Raw genomic sequence first — 13242 nt, 5'->3', positions numbered from 1 at the left:
GTGGGCAATAAGCCCCCAGATCGAGAAATAAAGCAATACCAGCACCCCCAAAGCCTTTCATTCTTCCTACTAACCATAACCTACCCCACAACCAAATAGGTAACCATTTTCTTGATTTCTAGCACCTAGATTATTTTGGCCTGGTTTTAAACTTTATATAGATGGAATCATGCAGTAATGTAATTATTTATGCCTCTTTTACTCAACACTATGTTTGAAAGAATTCATCCAAGTTGTGTGGTTATTCATGTTCATTGCTGTGTAGTATTTCATTATACAAGTGTTTATCCATTATACAAGTGTCTATCCTGATGGACATTTGGGTTGTTTCTAGTTTGGAACTACAACCAAAAATGTTGCTGTGATCATTTTTGTATGTGTCTTTGGCAGACCTGTGCATGTGTATCTGCTGTGTATACCTGTGAGCAGAATTATTAGATTATATGATAGGCATATGTTTAGGTTTGGAAGGTATTGTCAAACAATTTTCCAAAGTGGCTATATTCATTTACACTCCCATTAAAGTATATGAGAGTCCTAGTCATTCAAAATCATACCAAAACTTGATGTTGTTTGCCTTTTTCATTTTAGCCATTTTGGTGCATGTCAGTAATACCACATTGTGATTTTAACTTGTGTTTCCTTGATAATACGCCAAGCACCTTTTTGCTTCTTTATTGGTTATTGTATATCCTATTTTGTGAAGTGCCTATTCATGTCTTTTGCCCATTTTTCTATTGGGTTGTCTACTTATTTCTTACTGATTTGTAAAAGTTCTTCATATATTCTGGATACAATTCAGAGGAGATTTTCTGCTGTAGTTGAATATCTTGGTAATATTTTCCCCACTCCATCTTGTCTTTTAACTCTCTTAATGATGACTTTTAATGAACAAAAACCCTAGTTTTACTGTAGTATGATTAATCAAATGTTTTCATTTATGGCTGGCAACTTGCCCCAGGTCACAAAAACATTATTCCGTGTTTTTTTTCTGAAAAGCTTTATTGCTTACCTTCTACATTTATATCTGCAATAGATTTTTATACATAATGTGAGGTAGTGCTCACAGCATTTTTAACTGGATGCTCCCTCCTGATTTTGATATGGGCAGCTGCATCTCCATAGGGAGGAGATGTGGTTTACAAGATGTGGCTTCTGTGCTGTATCTTCTCTGCCAGCATCAGCCAAGCTGAGGCTCAGGGCTAAAGCTGGGACTACACATCTCACCTGAGATAAGCCGCCTAGATTGCCACCTTGCATTAATTGTTTTGGATGAAGCTCTATGTGTTTACAACAAAGCCTATCTGCCCCCAAATATCTCACTTAATGTAAGTATTTTACAAATATCTTCTTGAAATTTCTGTCATTTGAAATACTCCTATGGGTTAAAACTATGACTCATTTACGACATAGTCCTTCTACAGGTATTGATCGACTTACGACCTATGCAACTTACGACCATTCGACTTTACGACCACAATCGCTAGCCATGACTGCTCCGCGTCTGGCAGCACAAATGTTGCCCAGCTGGGCATACGACAGTGCGGACCAGCTTCCGGCAGCACTACCATCTCCGCGTGCACCATTTCAACCGTTATCCCAGACTCAGTACAGCAATTTGTGTTTTGCATCTTGGATATTTTTCATCAAACCCCTCCCAATAAACTTCTTATACAGTTCGAAGCAATGGACCCAAACATCGAACGATTTGCAAGGATTGAACGGACGGCGCACAATGTGTTTCATCCGTATTGTGAAATTTATGAAGAAAAAAAGAAACATACAGTTCAGACAAAGCTCACCATGTTTATGAAAAAACCAACTCCGGTAACCCCAACTGCTGCCTCAGATGACGACATCAACAATCCGCAGCCAAGCACCAGCGGCCAATAAAATGTTTCGTACATGTTTATATATTTTGATGTGTTTTGCAATTGGGAAAATGTTTCCTATGGTATTTTTTACACCTGTATTTTGTATTTTTTTATGCACCTATATTTTGTAATTTTGTATGTTTTGCAAATATTAAACCAGTTGTACTGGTAATGCAGTGTTTTACTTAAACCTGACGAATGTAAAAATAAGAAACAAAATGGTGTAGAGATGATACAAATGGCATAAAATGAACAAAGAAAATTATGATGTATAACAATAATGAAAGAAAATTATGATAAAATATGACTTAAAGATTTTTATAACATCATTTCACAGTACTGTACATATAGCCTACTCAACTTACGACCAAATCATGTTACGACCGGTCTGTCGGAACCAATCGTGGTCGTAAGTTGAGCACTAGCTGTATTCCAAAAATCATGGGAGAGATATGTTTTAAGAACTTTTATCCAGGTAGTCCCTCTTAAAATGGACATATGTTTCCTGAAAAGGAAGAAGGACTCACGAATATTATGCTGTTAACACAGTGGGGACTCATTTATTTAGTTCATTTAGCTGACACCTAGGACAGCAGCTCCAGGGTCTACAGCAAATAGAATAATATATGTTTTTAATAGTGATTTGGGAAGGAAAAATTTCAGAATCTAGAATATGGATTGTTTGTAATAGCACAACCTTGAAAGCAATAAAGGTAGCCATCATTGGAGAAGAGACTGGTAAAATAAACTGTGGAATGCAATAGAGCACTTTGTAGCTGTTTAAAAATAATGAGCTTTGGCTGGGTGCGGTGGGTGGCTCACACCTGTAATTCCCAGCATTTTGGGAGGCCAAGGCAGGCGGATCATTTAAGGTCAGGAGTTCAAGACCAGCCTGGCCAACATGGTGAAACTCTGTCTCTGCTAAAAATGCAAAAATTAGTTGGGCATGGTGGCAGGCTGTAGTCCTAGCTACTTGGGAGGCTGAGGCAAGAGAATGGCTTGAACCCAGGAGACAGAGCTTGCAGCGAGCTGAAATTATGCCACTGCACTCCAGCCTTGGTGACAGAGCAAAACTCCGTCTCAAAAGTAAAATAATAAAATAAAATGAAATTAGACCTTCATGTACTACAAGGAACAAAGTGAATCTAGCAAATTTGGACAGTGCAGGTGTTAGCAGCTTGTGGGAAGAGAGCTGGGGCATCTGAGGTGAATGGGGGAAATTCGCATTATGTTTTTTCCACTGCATATGTCTTTAATCATAGGAGAGTCTATTGGGGTTAAAAAATATGAATGAATTTTAAAAGAATATAAGGCAGTCTAGGTGGAGTGCTTGGTGGGACAGGAAGAATGATGGGATTTGAGAAACCAAGAGACAAGATATCGATCCTGAACACCTTAGGAGAAAGAGAGGATGAAGATCTAGAGACCAGCACTACTAAGGGGGAGGAGACCTCACAAGTTATATGGTTCTGTTTAGAGCTGCCAGATTGGGTGAGCAGGAAAGATAGATGTGCACATGCCAGAGTCTCTCCCTGCATTTCAGGAATATGGAGAAGCCATCATCTTCCCGAAAATACAGGGAGACCCCCTGTCATGTGCATGTCTTGAAGATATTGGGAATTCTCCAGGGTGCTGTGACCTCCACCTACCGTGACACAGGACACAAAAAAACAAGAGACCCCCAAAGTGGCCACATGCAACTGCGTACCATACTAATAGGCATCTCCCTGGAGACCCACACACAATTCCAAATGCAGGGCTAGTTCGTGAAATGACACGGCAGCAAGGAGATCTCCACAGAGCAGAGGTCAGGAGACCTGCACTCTTGTTCCATCTCTGTCACTATTGTCAGTGGGACTTTCGCAATTCCGTCAACCACTCTGTCTCTTACTCTTCTCCTCTGGGAACTGAAGATGCCGGATAAAATGCCATCTCAGTCTCTGTCCCAGGGCTCACGATATCCACTTTCATGACAGAGCTGCTTTCCTTTTCCCAGGACAGGCAGATGACACTTGTTAAACACAAAGGAGTCTCATAAAAGTTGTTTATCAGGAAAAACTTTGAGGTTGGAAAGCAAGTCTCTAACCAAAAAAGTAAAATGAAAACAAAACAAAATAAAATGCAGCATTTAACACACACACACACACACACACACACACACACAAACACACACACACACACACACACACACACACATANACACACACACACACACACACACACACACACATATACACATACACAAAGATGGCAAGACAAAAGCAATGCCTTGCCTCTGTAGGAAGCCGACTCACAGTTTCCAAGCCAGCCCTATTTAGTCCATCCAGAGAGCGGAAATGGGAGGCCTGAGAAGGGAGAGCAGGGAAGACTCCTAGAGGGAGGTGAGCGTAGGAAGCAGAGAAATGCTGGCTCCGCTTCTGGCTTCTTCTGCAATGGCACAAACAAATGCAGATTTTCTGATGCCAAAAAAAAAACCTGTAAAAAGAAGCAAAAGGCCGGTTTTTCAGTCTGAGTTTGATCTTTTTATGTGTTTTTCTTTTTTAAAAAAAAATAATTTCAACTTTTATTTTAGATTCGGGGGTACACGTGCAGGTTTGTTACATGAATATTCTGCATGATGCTGAGGCTTGAGGTAGGGCTGAGGTATGGATGATCACCCTAGTACTGAACATAGCGCCCAATAGGTAGTTTTTCAGCCCAAATCCGCCTTCCTCCCTCCCGCTTCTAGTAGTTCCCAGTATCTGTTGTTCCCATCTTTATGTCCATGTGTTTTTCTTAAGGGGAGAAGTAGGACAAAGGAGAAGGATTTGTAAGTACAGTATGATCAGTGAGTGCCGCCAAGTAGGTGTCAAGAAGGTGACAAGTAGCTGAGTTAGGATTAGCTATGTTATGGTGAGCTGGCTATGGTTAGGTTGGTACCCAGTCCCTGGGAAGGAAGGGTGTGAGAGAAAAGGGTTCAAGGCAGAGAAGAAGGTGTGTGGCATGTCAGGATGGCACTGTTAGTGACAGGAAATAAGAACGGAACAATTTCCAAGGAAATTCCTTATCCAAAAAAGTAGGAGGGGATGGCTTAGATTCCTATTTTAAAATTAACTGACAATATGAAGAAAGATCTAGGAGGAGGAGAAAACAGCTTTGATTTCCTCCCCCTTGCAATGGAATGTAACAACTATTTAAAGGGTGTGGCCATCAGATGGGATAATCCAAGGCACTGCTCATGCCACACACTTGGCAGTCACTGAATGTGGGTCGGCTTTATCATTCCATGAGTCACATCTATTACAGAGACAAGCTAAGTGCTTCCAGAGTTAAACTCTAGAAGCACAGGAGATTACTACTTGGATGGCACATGAGACTTGAGGCCAAAAGTGAAGCTTTGATCCAGACACTTTGTACAGGAGCTGGAAAGAATGAAAAATCAAGAATTGTACTTTGGAATAATGAATGATCTCTCCCAAAAGATAATGAAATACCAGAAGGGGATTCTTTGGGGTAGGAATCATGGCTGAGCCATCTAAAGAGAGGAAAATGCACACAGGATACACCCACAACTGGTAGGAGTCACCATTCAGTCCTGGCTGCGCCTGGGAACAGCTAGCCCATTCACATTTTCCTCTAGCTTTAGTGTCTCTTAATTTATCCAGTATGTCTGTTTTTCATGTTCCCTGTTTCTAATCTTTGTTTATTGCTTGTTATATGTCTTTAGATGAGTCACATTGCCTATCTGACATGAGTTTCCTGGGCTTGACTGGTAGACACAGGATCCTTCTCAGCTAAGACATTCTTGTGTCTGTGTTTGGGCATGGCAGCCCCAGATACATGCTTCTCGATTGTAGCCAGGTCCTAACTACTTACCCTTGAGAAATGCTATTAACATTAAAACTCTGATGTCAGAGCTGAAGGAGTAGACTAACATGATCGCTGAGTCCAGATGATGGAAAAACCCATGAAGAAAACTCAGAATGTGGCGATGTTGGCTTGTATGTAGTAGGTAAGCCTGTATTTCCTTGATGAACAGAGAAATATGGCTTTAATCACTCTCTAGTCCCAAGTTCTTTCATAATCATGGGGTTTCACTGAAAAAACAACACAATTCAAGCTATCCACTTTCATCAGGGTAAAAAGCAGATGGTGGCACAATAATGACTGTTATTTCTAATGCAAAAGAAAGTACTGGTGTATGTATGTGTACCCCGTATGTGTACATGTATGTGTGCACCCATGCTGGTGTGTGTGTGCACACCTGGGCTTTCCCAAGCAGTATGGGACTACATGGAGGGAAATGAGATCCCTGAAGTCAAGAAAACAGATTAGCAGCACTCCTGACTCACTGGTCCTCCACCCACTGAATTATCCTTAAAAACTCATCCCTGAATGCTTGGGAAGGCTGATTTGAGTAATAATAAAAGCCAGATCTCCCACTGAAAAAAGAAAAATGAAAACAGATTCGAAGTGAAGAAAGGAACAAAAGTGGAAGATGCGGATAGCAAGAACATTGTCACCTGTATTCCAGAATGTCCACAGAATTAGCTCACAAGTTTGATAGATTGGTCTCAAATTTGAACTGTTTATCATGTTAATGACAAGTTGAGTAGATAAGCAAAGTTCCCAGTCCTGGTGGCTCCTCCTAAGTGTGCCATTTTTTAAGAAAGCTGAATTTCTATAAAAGATTCATTTGGGAAATGATTGGGATTTTAAAATAATTTTTAAAAAATTTTAGGGAAGTAATCACTAGAGGGCAAATTTTCTAAGTGTTTTTAACTTCAGAGTAGAATAGACCCTTAAGCTAAAATGTTAGCTCTAATTTAAATTTCTATATCTTCAAATATAAAGATAAAGCATTATTGAAATGAAAATATAAACTGGTGAAAAAAGAGAATATGTGTACCAAAATTGAGATTTAATTAAAAATGCAAACATTATATTGTTGAAAGAAAACAATCATACTTAGAAAAAAAAAAAAACCCTCTTAAAATGCTCTTCATCTTCCCCTCTCACATTTTCTTGGGAAGCCAAACTGCAGGTTCAGTGATGGAAAGCAGAAATACTCTGTGAGCACACCCGTGTTCATCGCAGCACTGTTCACAATAGCCAGGAGGTGGAAACAGCCTAAACATCCATCAGCAAATGAATGGACAAGAAAAAGGTGGTATATATATACATACACTGGAATATTATTAAAATTCAGCCTGAGAAGGGAATCCTGCAGTCTGTGAGACGTGGATGAACCTGGAGGACATTATGCTAAGTGAAATAAGCCAGTCACAGAAGGATAAATACTCCATCATTCCACTTACATGAGGTATGTAAAATAGTCGACTCTTAGAAGCAGAAGAGAAGAAGAGAATAGAAGCAGAGAATAGAATGGTGGTTGCCAGGGGATGAGGGGAAGAGGAAATAGAGAGTTGCTAATCAATGGGCATAATTTCAGTTAAGCGAGATAAATATGTTCTAGAGATCTGCTATACAACCTTGTGTTCATAAGATAGATACTGTTATCTTCACTTTGAGATAGCAGAATGAGCCCCAGGATGGTTAAGTAATTTTCCCAAGAACACAGTGAGGAATGAAATCTGGGTCCAAAAAAATATACTCTAAGTAGAGAAAACTGGTGACACACACAAAAAATCCAAAAAGGAAGAAAAAAGACCCAAGCACAAACCATCACCCAAAGTGATAACATTTTAGCATTTGATTATCAAATATTTTTCTAAGCATTCAATAAAGGTTACTTTGATGCTTTTTTCTAATAATTGAGAAGAGAATTACAGATATCAAATAAATACTGTACAATGGAGCTATAAATGAAGATTTTGGTCATATTTCAGCTTGCCAGGCATTTCGATAATTAAATAACAGCAGAATGCTATTTTATGCACTAAAAGTCAGCCACACATATTTAAATGACTATTGATAATTATCAGGAATTTCCAATGCAATGGCAGCAAAAATGCTCTCACTAGTATGTTTAATACAGGTGTTCAGGTAACTAATTACCACATTAATTTATCTTGAGGGCCCAGTTATCTTCCCCCTCTTGTGAGTCACTGATAACTTGCTGGCTTCAGATGAATTCACTGTCTCAGAAATAGAGAAAAAGCATTGTAGAGTTAATTCCAGCTGCCAGAGAAACTCAATAAGCCCCCAAGAAGCTTTTAGAAAATCAAAAAACCCTTAAAAAGGTCTTTAAAAGTAGTTTTTCATGTTTGGCCCAACAGAGTAATAATGCTTCTTTAAAGATAGCAGGAGTGTGAGCCAATCAATACACTATTAAGACGCTGACAGCACTGAGATAGGATTACATGGTGAAGAAATTGTGAAACCTTTAACTTTTTCATTTTCAGCAAGGAGAATTGAGGGAAGTGGCTTTTTAAAATTTATTTTGATCTGAATCACCTCAGGTAATACAATTTTTTCATTTTAGACTAGGAAGTTCACATAGAACCAAGAGATCAAGTTAACTTTTATCTTTTTTTTTTTTTTCCACTATCTTTTTCGTGACTTTTCCCCCAAGTCTGGCCTGGCTTCCTGGTTTAGGGAAAAAAGACAACTACTTACCTAGTAGAGTCAAGACTCTCCAATTATTGCCCTTATAAGAGTTTGAGCAGATTAACTTACGAAGTCACTTGGCTGCTCTTACACATTAACCTGATCTCTGAAATATTTTCTAAAGACAAGTCAGTGGCCTATGAGAGATTTTTAAGACTGGAAGGATCTGCGGAAAAATATATATCCCACCCCAAATTTTACAGATGATAAAACTGAGGCCCAGAGAGGTTAATTGATTTGTTGAAGACCACACAGATGGAGAGATAGTATTGAAGTTGAAAATCACCTTGAAGTCTGGACGCGGTGGCTCACGCCTGTAATCCCAACACTTTGGAAGGCCGAGGCAGGCGGATCAGTTGAGATCAGTAGTTTGAGACCAGCCTGGCCAATGTGGTGAAACCTCGTCTCTACTAAAAATACAAAAATTAGCTGGGCGTGGTGGTAGGTGCCTGTAATCACAGCAGATCTGGAGGCTGAGGCAGGAGAATTGCTTGAACCAGGAGCTGGAGGTTGTAGTGAGCCAAGATAGCACCACTGATCTCCAGCCTGGATGACAAAGCACAGCTCTGTCTCAAAAAAAAAAAAAAGAGAGAGAGAGAAAGAGGAGAGAAAAAGAGAAAGAAAGAGAGAAAGAGAGAACGAGAGAAAAGAAAGAGAGAGAGAAAGAAAGAAAAAGAAAGAAAGAAAGAAAGAAAGAAAGAAAGAAAGAAAGAAAGAAAGAAAGAAAGGAAAGAAAGGAAAGAAAGAAAGAAAGAAAGAAAGAAAGAAAGAAAGAAAGAAAGAAAGAAAGAAAGAGGAGAAGAAGGAAGGAAGGAAGGAAGGAAGGAAGGAAGAAAAGAAAGAAAGGGAAAATCACCCTAAAACCCAGACCCTTAGAATGGACTAGTTCAAGTGTGAGTCATCTGGTAGATGTTACACCAACTATCATGTTAGAAGAACTCCCACTGCATGTCTTGAGAAGACCTGAGTCTTTTAAAGGTAGCTACTCATTTCTGAACATATGGAAATGCTCCCTGTGCTCTAGTTGTACACTAACATCACTTTGGGGAGCTTGAAAAAAATCCTGACACCTAAACAGCACCTCAGACTGATTAAATTACAATCCCTAGACCCAGGCATCATGTTTTTAAGCTTCCCAGGAGATTCCAAAGGCCACTCTCCAAGTGCGCAGAACGGATGGGTAGAGGCTTTTGCTATTTTGAGTGTTCACTCTAAGTCAACTTACCAACATTATAGGCAGCATGGGACATGCCTGATTTTGAACATACACCAGATTAAATTTTGTCCTTTCAAACGTAATGACATATGGAAGTTTTTAGCACTATTTTCCAAATATTTCCAGTTCTCTGCATTCTAGGCACTTGGTAGAATTACATTTCCTGACCCCTTGTGATTGAGTGGGGCATGTCACCTGCACTGACCAAATGAGTTGTGAACAAATGTTACTTTGGATCTGTAGCTGTCAGTTGCTAGTTCAAGCCATTTCAAAAGTCTCATTCTCCACCACAGTGATCAACAATGCCCCAGAGAGTGGAAGCTCTGTAAGCCTGGATCCCACAGTGAGAACAAGACTCAAATGGACATGCAATGTAGATAACAAACAGACTTTGGTTGTTTTAAGCCTCGGAGATGTCAAGGTTGTGTGCTTCCATAGAATAATCTAACCCATCCTAAATGACTCACTAGAGAACCCTAAGTTATATTCTGTAAAAAGAAAAGTAAATTATCTTTAAAAGAGGAATAAGTTCTCTCCCCAAAAATTGTATTCACTAATTCATTGATCTTTTTTCTACTAAGGCTAGGTCATAAATATTTAATCTTAAATTCAAACTCTCGAAAGTCTTGTTCTGCTCTCAACAGTGATAATGTTATTTTCATGCATCATAAAATGTCAACTAGAAGAATCACAGGGAACATTTCCAGATGTTCAGAAATGAGTAGCTACCTTTAAAAGACTCAGGTCTTCTCAAGAAATGCAGTGGGAGTTCTTCTAACATGATAGCTGTTGTGACATCTACTAGATGACTCACACTTGAACTCATTTTAAGTTGTCTCTTTATGCTGTTGAGTTGTTGCCTTAAGGTTGTTTCTAATTTTTAAAAGTCTCCAATGGAGGACTCTGTTGCTCTTAGAATTTGCATGGTTATGACTTGTGATCTAATTCACTGATGGACAATCACTCTGGGATCTGCAGAGATGACTGCTAACTTCCGTCCCTGGCTCATAGCCTAACATTCCTTTTCATGAATGTAGTATCTTCCCCTTTTCTCTCTTCCTCAGAGGCCCACTGGAGCCTATGGCATATGAAGGGACTATCTTGAAGAAAAGCCTCTTCTGTCTCCAACTCAGAACCTGAAGATGGAAGAAGCAAAATGCATCAGCCCCAAGTAAGGGCTAAAATCTGGCCAAGATAATGCCATGGGATGGGGAAGAACGGACTGTGGAAAGCTGAGGGTCTGAGTTACTGGGAAAAGTGGCTGAGAAGGGACTAGAGACACCAAACAGCTCCAATAACCCTTGGCCAATCCGCAATAAATGAACTCTTCACATTGAAAGAGACACAGCAGAGAGAACAACTCAGCATTGCAAAGGTCAAGTGGAGTGAACTTGTTGACCTAATAATGAGGCTTTTCCTCTTCTAACACGTATGATTGATTCTATGACTAGCACTGGAGCCCGTAATACTCTGTTTGAGCTAGACACAACTAAGTCTGCTGATCCTCCAGACACTCCTTTTATCCTGTAATTGATGAAACAGACCCATTTTTAAGCATTTATTTTCATTCTTTTTATTCCTCTGGGAAATTTCTTCCACCTCCTAGTAATCAATTTCACTACATAGCGGTGACTCTTCAACTTTAAGAATAAAAAATGTAAAGAAAGGAGGTAAAGTTCCTTTGCAATATTGTCAAGAAGGCTACATTTTTTTCTGAAAAGAGAATTCTTTCCGTTGATGAAAGTTAAACTCTGCTAAGATTTCTCAAAAAAACCTGATCAATGAGTCATTGTTACTGGGAAGTTACCACCATGTAGAGGAGAGACTCTAAGACTCAGAAAATGAAAAGCTTCAGATTCAAGTCTCACTCTATCATTCACCAGCTCTGCAACCGTGAAGATTAGGGATACTTTCAAGCATTAGCTTTTTCTATCTTAGAAAATAAGAATACTAATAAACCTGCTCTATCTTAGCTATTGCATTGGGATCTAATTGGATACTATACTCTTCACATTCTGATGTTGTTATTGATATGAGAGTATCTGAAAGTTTAACCCCAATCATGAAGGAAAATGGGTTGTGAGAAGCAGTAAAGGGAAATGTTATGATGCCTATAATTTACTCTTAAAAATGTTCAAAATTGTCCAGATGCAATGGCTCACACCTGTAATCCCAGCACTTTGGGATGCCAAGGTGGGAGGACTGCTTGAAGTCAGGAGTTCAAGACTGGCCTGAGTAACAGAGTAAGACTCTCATCCTTAAAAAAAAAAAAATCAGCTTGGCCTGGTGGTGCATGCCTGTAGTGCTAGCTACTTAGGAGGCTGAGATGAGAGGATCACTTGTGCCCAGGAGTTCTAGGTTATCAAGATGTGATTGTGCCATCGCACTCCAGCCTGGGGGACAGAGGGAGACCCTATCCCAAAAAAAATTATACTAAACAATATTCCATAAATGCGTGTTAGTTTTAATAATACTCTAAGGCTATTATTGCTCCAGGAGGACATGTGCATTCCAGGGATGTATTTGGTATTTAATCAGAAGACCACACTGCAGAGGTAGCTACCGTAAGCACTTTAGCTATCTTTATCACTGGTCCACACCACAGGTTTTTCTAATTAGCATAATGAATGCTAGAAATGGGCTTTTACTGGTGAAAATAATGGTGCTTAATATATGTGAGTTGGGTAGTGCAGGAGTTGGCAAACTCTATAAAAGACCAGATAGTATTTTTGGTTTTGTGAGCCATAAAGCTTCTATTATTATTACTCACTCTGTCAGTGCAGTATAAAACAAGCCATAGACAATATGTAAATAAACTGGCATGACTTTGTTCCAATATAACTTTATTTGCAAAAACAGACATAGGCTATATTTGGCCTATGCACCATAGTTTGCCACCCCCTGGCCTAGTGTAGCCTAGAAACCCTGTCTGTCCTTGAATGAATAAGATTTAAAAATATAAATCTCTTCACACATTAATATAGTTCCCAAGGTTGGTGTATTAGCTTGTTTTCACACTGCTATGAAGAAATGCCTAAGGCTGGGTAACTTATAAAGGAAAGGGGTTTAACTGACCTACAGTTCCACATGGTTGGGGAGGCCTCAGGAAACCTACAGTCATGGTGGAGGGAGGAACAAACATGTCCTTCTTCACATGGTGGCAAGAGTGAGAAGAATGAGAGCAGAGTGAAGGAGGAACTCCTTATAAAACCATCAGATCTCATGAGAACTCATTTACCCAATCCACAAACAGCATGAGCAGCATGAGGGTAACTGTCCCCATGATTACATTACCTCCCACCAGGTCCTTCCCATGACACATTATGGGACTATAGGAACTACAATTCAAGATGAGATTTGGGTGAAGCACACCCAAACAATAAGATTGCCCCCCAGGCCCCTCCAAAATCTTATGTTCTCACATTTCAAAATATAATCAAACCCTCCTAACAGTTCCCCAAAGTCTTAACTCATTCCAGCATTAATTCAAAAGTCCAAGTCCAAAGTCTCATTTGAGACAAGAAAAGGTCCTTCTACCTATGAGCCTGTAACATCAAAAGCAAGTTAGTTACTTCCTAGATACAATGGGGGTATAGGGATTGG

Source organism: Cebus imitator, unplaced genomic scaffold, assembly GCF_001604975.1.
Source record: "Cebus imitator isolate Cc_AM_T3 unplaced genomic scaffold, Cebus_imitator-1.0 Scaffold344, whole genome shotgun sequence".
In the NCBI taxonomy this organism is placed as follows: domain Eukaryota; kingdom Metazoa; phylum Chordata; class Mammalia; order Primates; family Cebidae; genus Cebus; species Cebus imitator.
This window is presented reverse-complemented; position numbering follows the sequence as displayed.